Below are 14,063 nucleotides of genomic sequence, written 5' to 3' on the forward strand. Positions count from 1 at the left end.
CTTACTAAAATCTTAGAATTTTTTAAAATTTGTGAACGTAGCCTCCTATGCATTCTTATTTTTACTTTTTTTTTTTTTTTTTTTTTTTTTTTTACCAAAACTAGTTTAGGAAAATATTAAAGTTAATCTGAGTAGATTCAATGATCTAATGAATGAAATAATAATCTAAGATAGAGAATATAGTTTAATTATCCAAACTGTTGTCCTAACAGAATATTACTTCGTATTATACATAGAGGAGGATGATGTTGATGATAACGGAAATTTTACAAGAAGTAAAGTCTATACCACATAGACTGACAACAGCAACAGAAACAAAAACCATCAGTGAAAGAGAGAACAGTACAACCCATACTCCTAAACATATTTTGTATTAGGTTCCAAAGTCCTCTGGTAGGACAGTAACAATACACCTCTAAAGTTGCAAATATAACTTGCCTATGTAATATTGCTCACTCTTTTTTTTTTTTTTCTTTTCTTTTCGAGATTGATCCTTGCTATGTCACTCAGGCTGCAATTCAGTGGCCTGATTTCAGCTCACTGCAATCTCTGTCTCCTGGATCCAAACGATTCTCTTGCCCCAGCCTCTGGAGTAGTCAAGCTTACAGGCAGGTGCTACCACACTCTGCTAATTTTTGTATTTTGGGTAGAAATAAGTTTTACCATATTGGCCAGGCTGGTCTTGAACTCCTGACCTTGTGATGTACCCACCTTGGCTTTCCAAAGTGCTGGGATTATAGGCGTCAATCACCACAACGGCCCTTTTCCCACTCTTTTCAACAAATGGTAATAAATCATTACAACTTATCTTCTTTAAATCATGTTTACACTTTAGAATTTAATTTCAGAAGAAACAGGAAGAATTTTAAATCCTTCTTAACTTTTCAGATCAATAACAAATGAAATACATATTAAAACCTTTATTGAATTGAACATGTATTATGTTCTAAGCATTGCGCTAGGCACTAGGCACGAAGAAAAGTGGACAACATAGCTTCTACCCGTTGGGGAGAAATTAAAATAGAAAACTACAGTGCTACAAAGTAAAAGATACAGTAAAGATAGATACAGTATCCGTGAGTCAGCATTATCAAATCGTATGATTTCTGAAGGCAACAGAAATCATAAAAGAATTTTATGCAATAAACCATATGACTGTATTATTTGAGCATATACTACTGGTTCGTCTTCAGTTTACCTCTTTCACTTAGAACTTAAAACATTTTGAAAGCATTTCTTTCCAAAACCTGGGCTTTTCAGATGTTTATAAAATCATTTACCTCAAAAAATCTTTAGAGTACAGCTGCATTAATGATGTATATGGAAGACAGGTATGTTAAAATATTGTACCAAACAAGTGTGTGTGTGTGTGTGTGTGTGTGTGTGTGTGTGTGTATACACACACACATTTTTTTTTTTTTTTTGAGGCAGAGTCTCACTCTGTCGCCAGGTGCCAGGCTGGAGTGCAGTGGCACAATCTTGGCTCTCTACAACCTCTGCCTCCCTGGTTCAAGCAATTCTCCTGCCTCAGCCTCCCGAGTAGCTGGGACTACAGGCGTGTGCCACTACGCCCAGCTAATTTTTGTATTTTTAGTAGAGACGGGATTTCACCATGTTGGCCAGGATGGTCTTGATCTCTTGACCTTGTGGTCCGCCGGCCTCAGCCTCTCAAAGTGCTGGGATTACAGGCATGAGCCACCGTGCTCGGCCTCACAATTAAGTATATTATAAGCAGCATTAAGATCTTCTCCAGGATATGAATTCCCTTGAGACCCAACTTAGGAGATGCAAGAACCTTTCAGTCTTTGGGATAAGATGAGTTCAAATGTTACTCTTGCAAAAGTGTTTTAGAGCAGGCTCATAATCGCTTGAAAGAGTTAATTCTGTGTGTCATCTTTCACTACCCCGTGTTCAATGGCATCACATTGATAGCTCAGAACTGGCCATCATGGCGGTACTTAGAAATCAGCAGATGCTTCAAGTAATAATTCTTTTTTCTTTTCCTTACCTCCAGATATCCAGTTTACCTGCCTAGCACTGCTTAGGTGTGATGCCTGCCTAGAAATGTGGTAGTTGGATATGTTATCCCTCTAAATTTTTCTACTATTCTCTTATTAAACAGGTCCATTTCCTACTCAATTTCATTGTCTTTTTCCCATTATTGTCATGACACCCAATTCCTTGCACACAGATTGATTTCATTAAATTTACTTTCATCCTTGAAATACATTCAAGTTTAGATTCATCATCCCTATCCTATTTATCACTATTGTATTTATCCCCACACCTGAAATGTGACACTACTTGGGTGAATCAAATATTGAATACCTTAATAAAATTTCAGCAGTTACAGCACAAGGAAAGCCAGCAGTATAGTTGTATCATTTTCTATTATTTTTACTTTTATTTCCTTTTTAAAAAGTCAAACTGGATTGTTCTGTGAATACTGGGTTAGTTTCAATAATCATTCTCCCTATTAGTGTTGAATTACCTAGAGCTAAGGATTGCTATGCATATCTTTAATAACTCATGTGAAACAGAATAATTTGGTTTCTATTTGTGAATTCCATAACTTTAAGCAACTTAGCTAAATATAAATTCTGGACGGCTACACTGGACACTATTTAACATTCAGTTACCAAATGATGAATGTCAAAGTGTCTATATAATTTCCTCATAGCTTAGAATTCGTAAATAACACTGTTCCAGGAAAAAATTAAGCTTTCTGTGGACACTTAGAATATTCTTGGCAAACATTTAGGAGGAAGATGATTAGAGACCTTTTGAGAATTCCATGCTGGTCTGCACTTCATTTTTATGCAAATTCAAAAATAAAATTATGCCAATATTCTTTTGAGTAACTACTGTGCTGTTGTCTAGGAACCGTATTTTTCATTTCTGGTTGGTGAAATGTCTCTCTTGCCAAAAGCAAAAGTAATTTGTGAAGTAGGATTCTGTTCCATACTCTGTGGACTCCTACAACGTCATCTCTACCAGGCTGAGCAGCTTTTAGGTGGTAAAGTGGCAGCAGCAGGGATGTGTGTGTGTGTGGTGGTGGTGGGCAGGTTGTATTTGCAACTGCCAACAACCACAACAAATTTCTGAAGTATCTGCCAGGCCCTGGGAATCCCATTTAAATATCCCTAGGTTGATACTTAAACAGTGTTATAAATTCTTTGAGGATTTTTCTCTAGTCTTCTGAAAATCTGATAATAATATAACATAAAACTATACCTTACCCTAAGTTTAAGGAGTCTTTTGTTACTTTTAGGCCATATGTCCCAAAATGAAGAATAATTACAATATCTTCTCATATCTGTGCCAGAAATAATCACAACTGCTTGAAATGATTTACTTTTTCTGATTTTTTTTTTTTTTTTTTTGAGACAGGGTTTCTCTCTTGTTGTTCAGGCCGGAGTGCAGTGGCGCAATCTCAGCTCACTGCATCCTCCACCTTTTGGGTTCAAGTGATTCTCCTGCCTCAGGCTCCCAAGTAGCTGGAATTACAGGGGCCCACTGCCACACCACGCTAATGTACTGCGTTTTAAGTAGAGATGGGTGTTTCACCATTGTGACCAGCTGGCCAGGCTGGTCTCGAACACATGACCTCAGGTGATCCACCTGCCTCAGCCTCCTAAAGTGCTGGGATATTTTTCTGAATCTTAAGCTGATTCAAGGTGAAATTTTCAAAGTATATTTTGTTCATGTCATCTGATTTTGAGAAATTTTCCAACATTATCATTTAACTCCAATACATTCTTCTACAAAGTAAACTGTAACATTATCTAGGTCAGTTATTCCCAAACACTTGCAGATGACCAAAAACATATTGGGAACCTTTCAAAAAATTACCGACTGCCAAATCTCTCAGCTTTAGAAAAAGCAGAATACAGTTTTCCCCTCTTTTTTTTTTTTTCTTTCCAGATGGGATGGCTGCTGGCATTCTACAAAATGAGAAATATCAAAATCTTAAATAATAAAAATAGCATACTTGGCTTTTCCAGGGTTCCTTTAAAGAAGACTCAAAGAGGGAAGGAGGGCGAACCCTCTGGAGCTGTATGTTACACAATATCCAGTAATTTATTCTTTGCAGAGATTTGTAGTTAAGGAATGCTTTTAGTTTACTTTTTCTGATTACAAAAGAAACACCCACCTTTAAAGAAAAGGAGGACATTTGCATAGATTTAAATTTTCTTCCTGCGAATGCACATTTATGTATCACTGAAGTGGTTTTAATAAATGTCCACACATTTTTTATACTCCTCCCTCAGAACATGGAGCTTCATTCACCTTGCCCTCAAGTGTGGGCTGGACTTAGTGATTATCTTCTAATAAGTAGAAGATGAAAAAGGAAAAACAGTAACCTTACAGTGAAGGAAACTGGTATACACTATTTATTCAAGTGGTCAAGGTTAATATCATCAGTAATAAGTCATGTTATCACGTAACCACTGTTAGGATGCAATGAGGACTTTTCGCCTCTGTGGTTTTCTTACCCCACAAATTCATAAGCCTGGATTAACCACGAGGAAACGTCTCAGAGACCCAAGTTGAGAAACACTCAATAGAATATTTGATCAGTACTCTTAAAAAAAAAATGCCTAGGCCATTAAATACAGGAAAAGAGACCAGGTGTGATGGGTCACACCTGTAATCTCAGCACTTTGGGAGATTGAAGTGAGCAGATCGCTTGAGCCCAGGAGGTCAAAACCTGCCTGGAAAACATGGTAAAAGCCGTCTCTAAAATATCTATAAAAATATGTAAATTTTCTGGGCATGGTGGCACTCACCTGTAGTCCCAGCTACTCAAGAGGTTGAGGAGGGATGATCAATTGAGCCTGGGAAGTTGAGGCTGCAGTGAGCCATGTTTGTGCCACTGCACTCCAGCCTGGTTGACAGAGGAAGGTCCTGCCTCAGAAAACAAACAAAAAGGACAGAATGAAAACCTCTCTCATAGCTATTGCTTAAAGGAGACTAATGAATCATGACAACTAAATGCAACCTTGGATCTTACAAGAAGAAAAAAGAAAATACTGGAAAAGATACTTAAATCTAAATAAAATCTTTTTTTTTTTTTTTAAATCTAAATAAATACTGTACCAACACCCAGTAAAAAAGAAAGACACATCACTTTGATGATATAGGAAAACATACTGAAAAATACATAAGTAGCACTTAGTGTATTCATATGTAACTACTTTTAATAGGTATATTTTCTCATAAAAATATATATTTTACATTGAGATTATAAAATAATTTAATAATTAATAATCCTTTGCAATTCATATAAATTATATTTTGTTTCATCTTCAAAACTATCAATAATATAATTTTAACCACTTATAACATAAAAGTGGTTTTGTTTTTATGATATGGTTTGGCTGTGTCCCCACCCAAATCTAATCTTGAATTCCCACATCTTGTGGGAAGGATCCTGTGGGAGGTAATTGAATCATGACTGCAGGACTTTTCCATGCTCTGCTTGTGATAGTGAGCAAGTCTCATAAGATCTGATGGTTATTATAAGGGGCAGTTTTCCTGCACAAGCTCTTTGCTTGCTGCCATCCATGTAAAATGTGACTTACTCCTCCTTGCCTTCCACCATGATTGTGAGGCCTCCCCAGCCACATGCAACTGTGAATCCAACTAAACCTGTTTATTTGTAAATTGCCCATTCATGGGTGTGTCTTTATCAGCAGTGTGAAAATGAACTAACACAGTCCATATATGTTTTTATTCCTGATTCATTACAGCTAGCATGTTTCAGATTTTTTGGCTATAAGTTTTTACACATCCCATATTATAAATTATTTACAAATTATTTTCTTAAATTGACATTTTCTTCATAATTTCAAGCTAATGGCTCCATCTCACATGCTTGAAAGATATCTGATGGAAACCATTGTGATTTTTCTGTTACTCATCTCTGAATGTAAGCATATATGACAACAAGTTAAGTAGGGGGATTGCTCTGGGTCTCTCTCCCTGTTCACTTGCATACTAACAAAATTCTCTTTCCAGAATATACATTAGAAGAGAAATTCATGAAGAGATTAACCCATGTTCTTCCATTCAGCAGGCCTGTACCAAATCAGATATGTTGGACTCAAAACTCTTTTGTTTCCATTATTTCTCTGACTAAAGTTAAAATGTACTTTTCTATACTCTGAATACACCTCTAATTTTGTGTGACACATGCTAAAACAGCTAAACCAAAATGCGAGTGAGCTACTAGAAGCACTCATTTTCAGGGACAAAGAAAAGTAGATATCTCAAATATATTGCAGTACTCTCTCTTTTTAGATTTCCTTCAAATCCTGTCTTAAAAAGATTAATTTGGCTCTCAGTCACATGCTCCCTCTAATTTTAGTATATTTAGCTTTTTAAACGATTGTCATGTAATTGGGACATTGCTAGGAGCTATGGAATCTAGATGTTTTCTGGATAATTAGGGCAACAATAGCACTGAACATCAAGTACGTACAAGGACCTTGATCCATAGGGAATTTTCTTCAGACTAGAGGCAGGTAGCTAATACAAGATGTTAAGAGTCCAGAAGAAAATAGATAGTGGATGAGATATCTGATGATAAACAGCTGTAAGTGGTTAGAGGAAGTAGGTGGGGAGGGGTAAGGGCACATTTGTGAATGACCTTGGCCCTAGTGTAATATCTGATGCTTCAAGTGAAATGTCAGCATTATCACACAAGGAGAGCTTTAGTATTGAGGTAATGTGGGGCTCCATATGGTAAGATGTGACAGAAGATCTAAATGAATTTTTATCCAAGACAGCTACCTAATTGTTCCAATAACAATTGGTACAATCCCTCCCCTCGCCCTTTACCCACTGAACAGACCCCAGTGTGTGATGGTCCCCTCCCTGTGCTTAGGTGTTCTCATTGTTCAACACCCACCTATGAGTGAAAATATGTGGTGTTTGGTTTTCTGTTCTTGTGTCAGTTTGCTGAGGACGATGGTTTCCAGATTCATCCATGTCCCTACAGAGGATATGAACTCATCCTTTTTTATGGCTGCATAGCATTCCATGGTATATATGTGCCACATTTTTGTTGTTCAGTCTATCATTGATGGACATTTGAGTTAGTTCCAGATCTTTGCTATTGTAAACAGTGCCGCAGTGAATGTACCCTGTGCATGTGTCTTCATAATAGAATGATTTCTAAAACTTTGAGTATATACCCAGTAATGGGATCGTTGGGTCAAATGGACTTTATATTTCTGGATCCTTGAGGAGTTGCCACACTGTCTTCCACAATGGTTGAACTAATTTACACTCCCACCAACAGTGTGAAGGTGTTTCTGTTTCTTCACATACTCTCTAGCATCTGTTGTCTCTAGATTTTTTTAATGATCGCCGTTCTAACTGGCATGAAGTGGTATCTCAGTGTAATTTTGACTTGCATTTCTCTAATGACCAGCAATGATGAGAATTTTTTCATACACTTTTTGGCCTCATAAATGTGTTCTTTTTAAAAAGTGTCTGTTCATATCCTTCGCCCACATTTGAATGGATTTGTTTGTTGTTTTCTTGTAAAACTGTTTAGTTCTTTGTAGATTCTGGATATTAGCCCTTTGTCAGATGGGTAGATTCCAAATATTTTTTTCCATTCTGTTGGTTGCCAGTTCATTCTAATGATTGTTGCTTTGCTGTGCAGAAGCTCTGGCATTTAATTAGATTGCATTTGTCTATTTTGGCTTTTGTTGCCATTGCTTTTGGTGTTTTAATCATGAAGTCCTTGCCTATCTATGTCCTGAATGGTAATTGCCTAGGTTTTCTTCTAGGATCTTATGGTGTTTGTTCTTATGTTTAAATATTTAATCCATCTGGAGTTTTTAATTTTAGTGTAAGGTGTCAGGAAGGGGTCCAGTTTCTACTTTCTACACATGGCTAGCCAGTTTCCCCAACACCATTTATTAAACAAGGAATCCCTTCCTCATTGCTTGTTTTTGTCAGGTTTGTCAAAGATCAGATGGTTGTAGATGTATGGCATTGCCTCTGAGGCCTCTGTTCTGTTCCATTAGTCTATAACTCTATTTTGGTACCAGTACGATGCTGTTTTGATTACTGTAGCCTTGTAATATAGTTTGAGGACAGGTAGCATTATGCCTCCAGCTTTGTTCTTTTTGCTTAGGAATGTCTTGGCCATACTGGCTCTCTTTTGGTTCCATATGAAGTTTAAAGTGATGTTTTCCAGTTCACTGAAGAAGGTCAGTGGTAGCTTGATGGGAATATGTTGAATCTATAAATTGTGGGGGCAGTATGGCTAGCCTACAATATTGATTCTTCCTAACCATGAGCATGGCATGTTTTTCCATCTGTTTGTGTCCTCTGTTATTTGATTGAGCAGTGGTTTGTAGTTCTCCTTGAGGAGGTCCTTTACAACCTTTGTTGGTTGCATTCCCAGGTATTTTATTCCCTTTGCAGCAGTTGTGAATGGGAGTTTGCTCATGATTTGGCTGTTTGTCTTTTACTGGTGTATGGAAATGCTTGTGATTTCTACACATTGATTTTGTATCCTGAGACTTTGCTTAAGTTGCTTATCATCTTGAGATTTTTGGGCTGAGACTACGGGCCTTCTAAATATACAGTCATGGCATCTGCAGATAGAGACAATTTGACTTCTTGTTTTCCTAATTGTATACCTTTTCTTTCTTTCCTTCCTTCCTTCCTTCCTTCCTTTCTTCTTTTTTTCCTTTTTTTTTTTTTTTTTTTTTTTTTGCCTGATTGCTCTGACTAGAACTTACAATACTATATTTAATAGGAGTGGTGAGAGAGGGGATCCTTGCTTAGTGCCAGTTTTCAAAGGAAATGCTACCAGTTTTTGCTTGTTCAGTATGATATTGGCTGTGGGTTTGTCGTAATTATCTTTTATTATTTTGAGATACATTCCATGGATACCTGGTTTATTGAAAGTTATTAGCATAAAGAGCCACTGAATTTTGTTGAAGGCCTTCTCTGCATCTACTGAGATAATCATGTGATTTTTTTTCGCTGGTTCTGTTTATGTGATGGATTATATTTATAGATTTGCATATGTTGAACCAGCCTTGCATCCCCGGGATGAAGCCTAGTTGATCATGGTGGATAAGCTTTTTGATGTGCTTTTGAAATGGGTTTGTCAGTATTTTATTGAAGATTTTTGCATCATGTTCATCATGGATATTGGCCTAAATTTTTCTTTTTTTGTTGAGTCTCTGCTAGGTTTTGGTAGCAGGTTTTTATGATGTTGGTCTCATAAAATGAGTTAGGGAGGTTTCCCTCTTTTTGTATTGTTTGGAATAGTTATCAAATTTTAATAGTATTTAGCTCTGTCTCTGGTTGCTGGACTGTCTTTGCATACTGCAATAACTACTCTACAATTTTGTATTTTGAATACCTTTCTTTTTCTAAAAGCTGTATGTTTTTGAATTTTAATACTTTTTCTCAAGGAATTTAAAATTCGTTAGCTTAGTTTCTCTCTAGATTAGATACATAGATACATAGATAGAGATAGATACTTGCTGTGATTGTATAAATTTGTACAATAATTCTGAGGTAATTTATGTTTTATATCTAGAAATCCTGGTTGGTGTTAGGTCTCTTTTATGACCTCTCATAGCATTTTAATATGTTCATTATATAGATATTTTACATTGTTTAGTAGGTGCGCTCGAGATTATTTGATTCTTTTAATTGCTGCTGTAAAATAAACATTTTCTTTAATTTCATCTTCTAAGTATTATGGATATAGAAATGACACATGGTGAGATTGGGAAAAATTTTAAAATGTAGCCAAATACTGTCTAGAAAATGTGTATGAAAATGCAGAATTTGAAATTAAATAGGAATAATTAGAAAATTCTAAAATTATTATATCAAAAAATAGTTCTTAAAACAAAAACCCATTATTTATCACTGAGTGCTACGTTTTATTGATACATGTTCATGGAGATATAACCTTCCTGTCCAGGTTTCACTGACACATAAAGTCATAATTTCTGTACTCCGATTTTGAGACACATACATGAACTGCTAAATTTTCAGGAAGTTCAGGCTTGTATACTAGGATGATTTTTCCTAAGCATTCTGTTAGCATGGTAACTTATTCACACATTGCAAGGGCCTGGGTAGAGAGCTCTGGGATCACCTGCGTTCTCCTTCTCTTATTGTCCTGAGGTTCTTAAACAAACTCAACGCTGCATTCCTTCGTCCCCCTCCCACATCTGTCCTCCAAAGCCTTCCATAGTCTGCTCTGTGCTCTGAAAATGAGTTTGCTTCCTACGTTGTCCACCTCCCATTTGTTTCTTTACCACCTTTCCCAGCATAAGTTAATCAGGCCTGGGAAGTGTAAGGTCCCATGGTTGTGACAACATTCGTGAGTTTGGGTTTTGTCATCATTTACTAGGAGTAGAGCTCTGGCAGTGAAAGATTTTTGCGATGCCTTTCAGTCCTCTTCTTATGTTGAGTCTCCGCCTGTATCCCTAATTGGTTTGTTATCAGCAGGATTAGCCTTTGTGCCTTGATCATGATCATCCAGAGGTACCTCATAGTTATATTGCTGCTGCTACTAATTCTTAGGAGTCGGCTACTCAGTTCATCTTAATGTAGCCGTTTTCCTCAAGGCCAGGATGTCCATCAGGAGGAAATCTGTCAATAGGAATATACTCACACAAACTGAGACTCCTCTGAAGGACTAGATCCTGGTGCTAAGACTAAGCTTCCAGCTCAAACATTCCCTCTTCGTCATTTAAGGAGCTTCTCATTCTGGTTGTTCTTCAGTATAATCTGTTTTTTTATTGTAGTCACTTCTGTTAATCAGAAATGTGTTCATAGCTTTGAACATCGAAAGGTGAATTTCTTAGACTCTTCCGAGCACGTCATTACACCATTATGTGAATTCGAAAGTGCAAATAGATACCTTAATTACCTCAGTCCCCCTGCAGAATGTCTCAGTGGTACCTTGCCAATCTATTATCATTTACATTCTACCATATAAGAGAAGGTGAGGTCCTTTCTTACATTTGGAGTATTAAAAGATTTATTCAATTAATTCTAACTAGACAAAATGTAATCTACCTTACCTTCTGTTTTTTATCCTAAAAAACATGTTTATAACTTTTAATAATGGCAGTTTTTCTGGCCTCAAAATTGTATTATGTAGTTTTTATTAGTGACCTTGGATTACCCACTGATGAAAAATATTTTAGGGTAAAAATAAAATACTTTATCATACAAATCAAACTAAAAATGATTTCTTTATCATTTGCAGTTTTCTTCAAAAGATATATGTGCTGTAAGAATGGCATTAGAGTATTTATGGCTGAGGAACTTTTAACATCAAATCTCGATTAATGTTTTGTTAACATTTGTTCAATGTGATGGGTCAAAGTTATCTGCCCATTTGGACTATACCGAGTTAGGCCTTCCATTTAATTGGATCGTGTCCTCTATCACATCACTTCATATAGAGTCCTTCCTCTTTACTTTTTCCCTCTCTTCTTTCCTTCCATCTCTCGCCTTGTTACTCATCTCACCAAGCCGCCTCCTCTCTTCCTCTTTTCTCTGCTCCTCCTCTTTTCCTTCTCTTTTCTGCCTCTCTCCTTGCTCCCTAATTGGCTCATTTTTTTCTTTTCTTCTGTTGATTTCGTCTTTATTTACTTTCTTCTACTGCCTCTCTTCCTTCCCGTTCTCTGTCTCTTCTCTTTTTCTTATTCTTTCCGCTTTATTTGACCCTTCATTTGCTTTCTAAATTTCTAAATACTAGAAATTATCTTTTGTACTAGTCTATTTTTCAAAGGTAAATCAGTGCTTCTTAAATTAACTCAGTAAAAATTATAATTTTAACATACAACATGTTAAGTGAGCATGAATATTAGGAGTATATTTTAAGTATGTATTTTTCAAATTATCTGCTTATCCTTAGAAGTACACAGACATATCCATTAATTATAGAACTTCTTTATGCTTAGAGGGAGGATTTTCTCTTTTCAAGATGCTGCTCAAAACACCATGGAAATACACAGTATAAAACAAAACAATAACAATGGTTCCTTAATAAAGCAATGTATCATCTAGTGAGGATGGAGTTGAATAAATGTGTCTCGCATGCATAGTATTACGTCCAGACTCTCAATGTGTTTGTGTATTTACATATTCTGCACGTTGTTCCAGAAGACAATTAGGGAAATACGGTTTATGTACAGTATCATCATCAATCTGTTATAATCATTTTATACTCTGCAGAAAGGAAAGACAATTTGTTGATTATCTGTGCAGCTCCTATAGTGTTAGCCCACTACCGATACATACTAAATTATTTCTCAACAGTGAATAATACCTTCATATGTGAATCATCAAGCTTGTATAAGATTTGCATTGTATAATTACAGCACAAGATCTTTCCATTATGAATTTTCACCTTATACAAAGAAGGAAATTTAGGGCTACCTCTGACTAAAGGGTTGATACTTCGTTACTTTGTAGTCAACAAAGGAATAGATTATATTCATACACACACATACCCACATGCTCCCAAGTGAGTGTATATGAGCGAGACAAATATATATTTTTCTGTGAGCTCATTACGAGCACTTTTCATTGTTTTTCCCCTTTGATTCCAAGAATTTAAGTCTCTGAACAAAGACGCCCCCCTTTAAATTGGTCTCCGAGGCACAGTTGTCAGGTCTGCTAGTAAGCAGCTCCATTCTTCCTGCAGATGGAAGCACTTTCAGTGTCAAACGGGTCACCCTCCTTTGGAGACCAGCAGAAGCTGCAGCAGAGTCTACAGATGGTCTCACATCAAAGAGCTCAGCATTTAATTAGGGTGGTCTTCAAAACAGTACTGCCCTGATTTTCCAGTGTCTATACTGGTCATCAACTTACAATTTAGAAGGTTTTATACATTTTAAACAAGGAAATTTGATTATTTATGTCAAAGTCTGTTGTATTTCTAAATTTCTTTTAAAAATCAGTAACTGAATATATGAAATAAGTAAAAAGGAATACTTACCTGAGAAAAATTTACCTTGCATTCTCTTTTTGGCTCTTTGACATAATTAAAGGTCAGAATCAAGTATTTATCACCCAGAGGTTGTTATCAACTGCTCATTAGTATCGGTGGCCATTTTTGAAATAAATGGGAGACAAGGAAGAGGCCACTCAGAAGGCATTAATTCTTCCGATTTGTACTTAAATGGCTATCCATTCTCTAAGGAATCTTAGTATGTGTATTACATCTGGGAAGAGTGAGGCATATTTATTTCCATGTCCAAAAATGCCATCAAAATCAGTAAATACAGAGTTGGGTGTTTCTTTTTTTTATTCATAAAACACTAACATGCCTGTGATCAGGATAATTATACTTGGTTGACCTTGGGAGAAAGTAGTGATTAAACCGACATGTTTCTTCTATTTAAATTATTTTATTCAGCTGTCATGTTTGTATTTATGCTTCAAGACTTTGATTTACCACAGTTTAAACATTATTTTATAATATTTATTATCTCTTTTTCTATATTAACTCTTCCTACTACCATCACTCCCAGTTTTCCCCAAACCAAAATTTTTATTTTTTTATGTAGAAAATTCAGCAGCCTTTATTTCCTGGGGTAGAGTTTTTTTATATGATCTGGGAAGTGAACCATACTGAAAATATATCTAAGGATGGTGAATGAGAAGGAAAAAGCCACCTGGCTCATCTTAATTATCTAATTCCCTTTAGAAACTGGGGCGGCAGAGTGGAAGAACCCTAGAAAATAAAATTGTTGTCTTAATGAAATGAATTGGGAAGCAGAAAGGAGTTCCTTTAAACTTCCGCTGGGGTGATTCACTCTTAGTTTCTTCCCGCACCCATGAAATTTAAACATAAATTGTTAAATCTCCCGGATGGAGAGAGACGGAAGTGAGGCATGGTGCTGGGATGTTCTTGCCATTAAAACTACGCCCCCTTGCGGACCCAGGAAAGAGAGCACATTCCCTCACTAACCTCGTGATCCACCTGAATTGGCCTTCCAAAGTGCTGGGATTACTGGCGTGAGCCACTTCATTATATGTATGTTTTATAT

General features: G+C 36.4%; 1 long non-coding RNA gene across 2 annotated transcripts in view; it reads left to right on the plus strand.

Annotated features, from left to right (window-relative positions):
• Positions 1-14,063, plus strand: part of LOC141580104 (uncharacterized) — a 555,778-nt gene that overhangs the window by 119,159 nt on the left and 422,556 nt on the right. The gene's annotated exons all lie outside the window — the stretch shown is intronic.

Source organism: Saimiri boliviensis, chromosome 10, assembly GCF_048565385.1.
Source record: "Saimiri boliviensis isolate mSaiBol1 chromosome 10, mSaiBol1.pri, whole genome shotgun sequence".
Taxonomy (NCBI): domain Eukaryota; kingdom Metazoa; phylum Chordata; class Mammalia; order Primates; family Cebidae; genus Saimiri; species Saimiri boliviensis.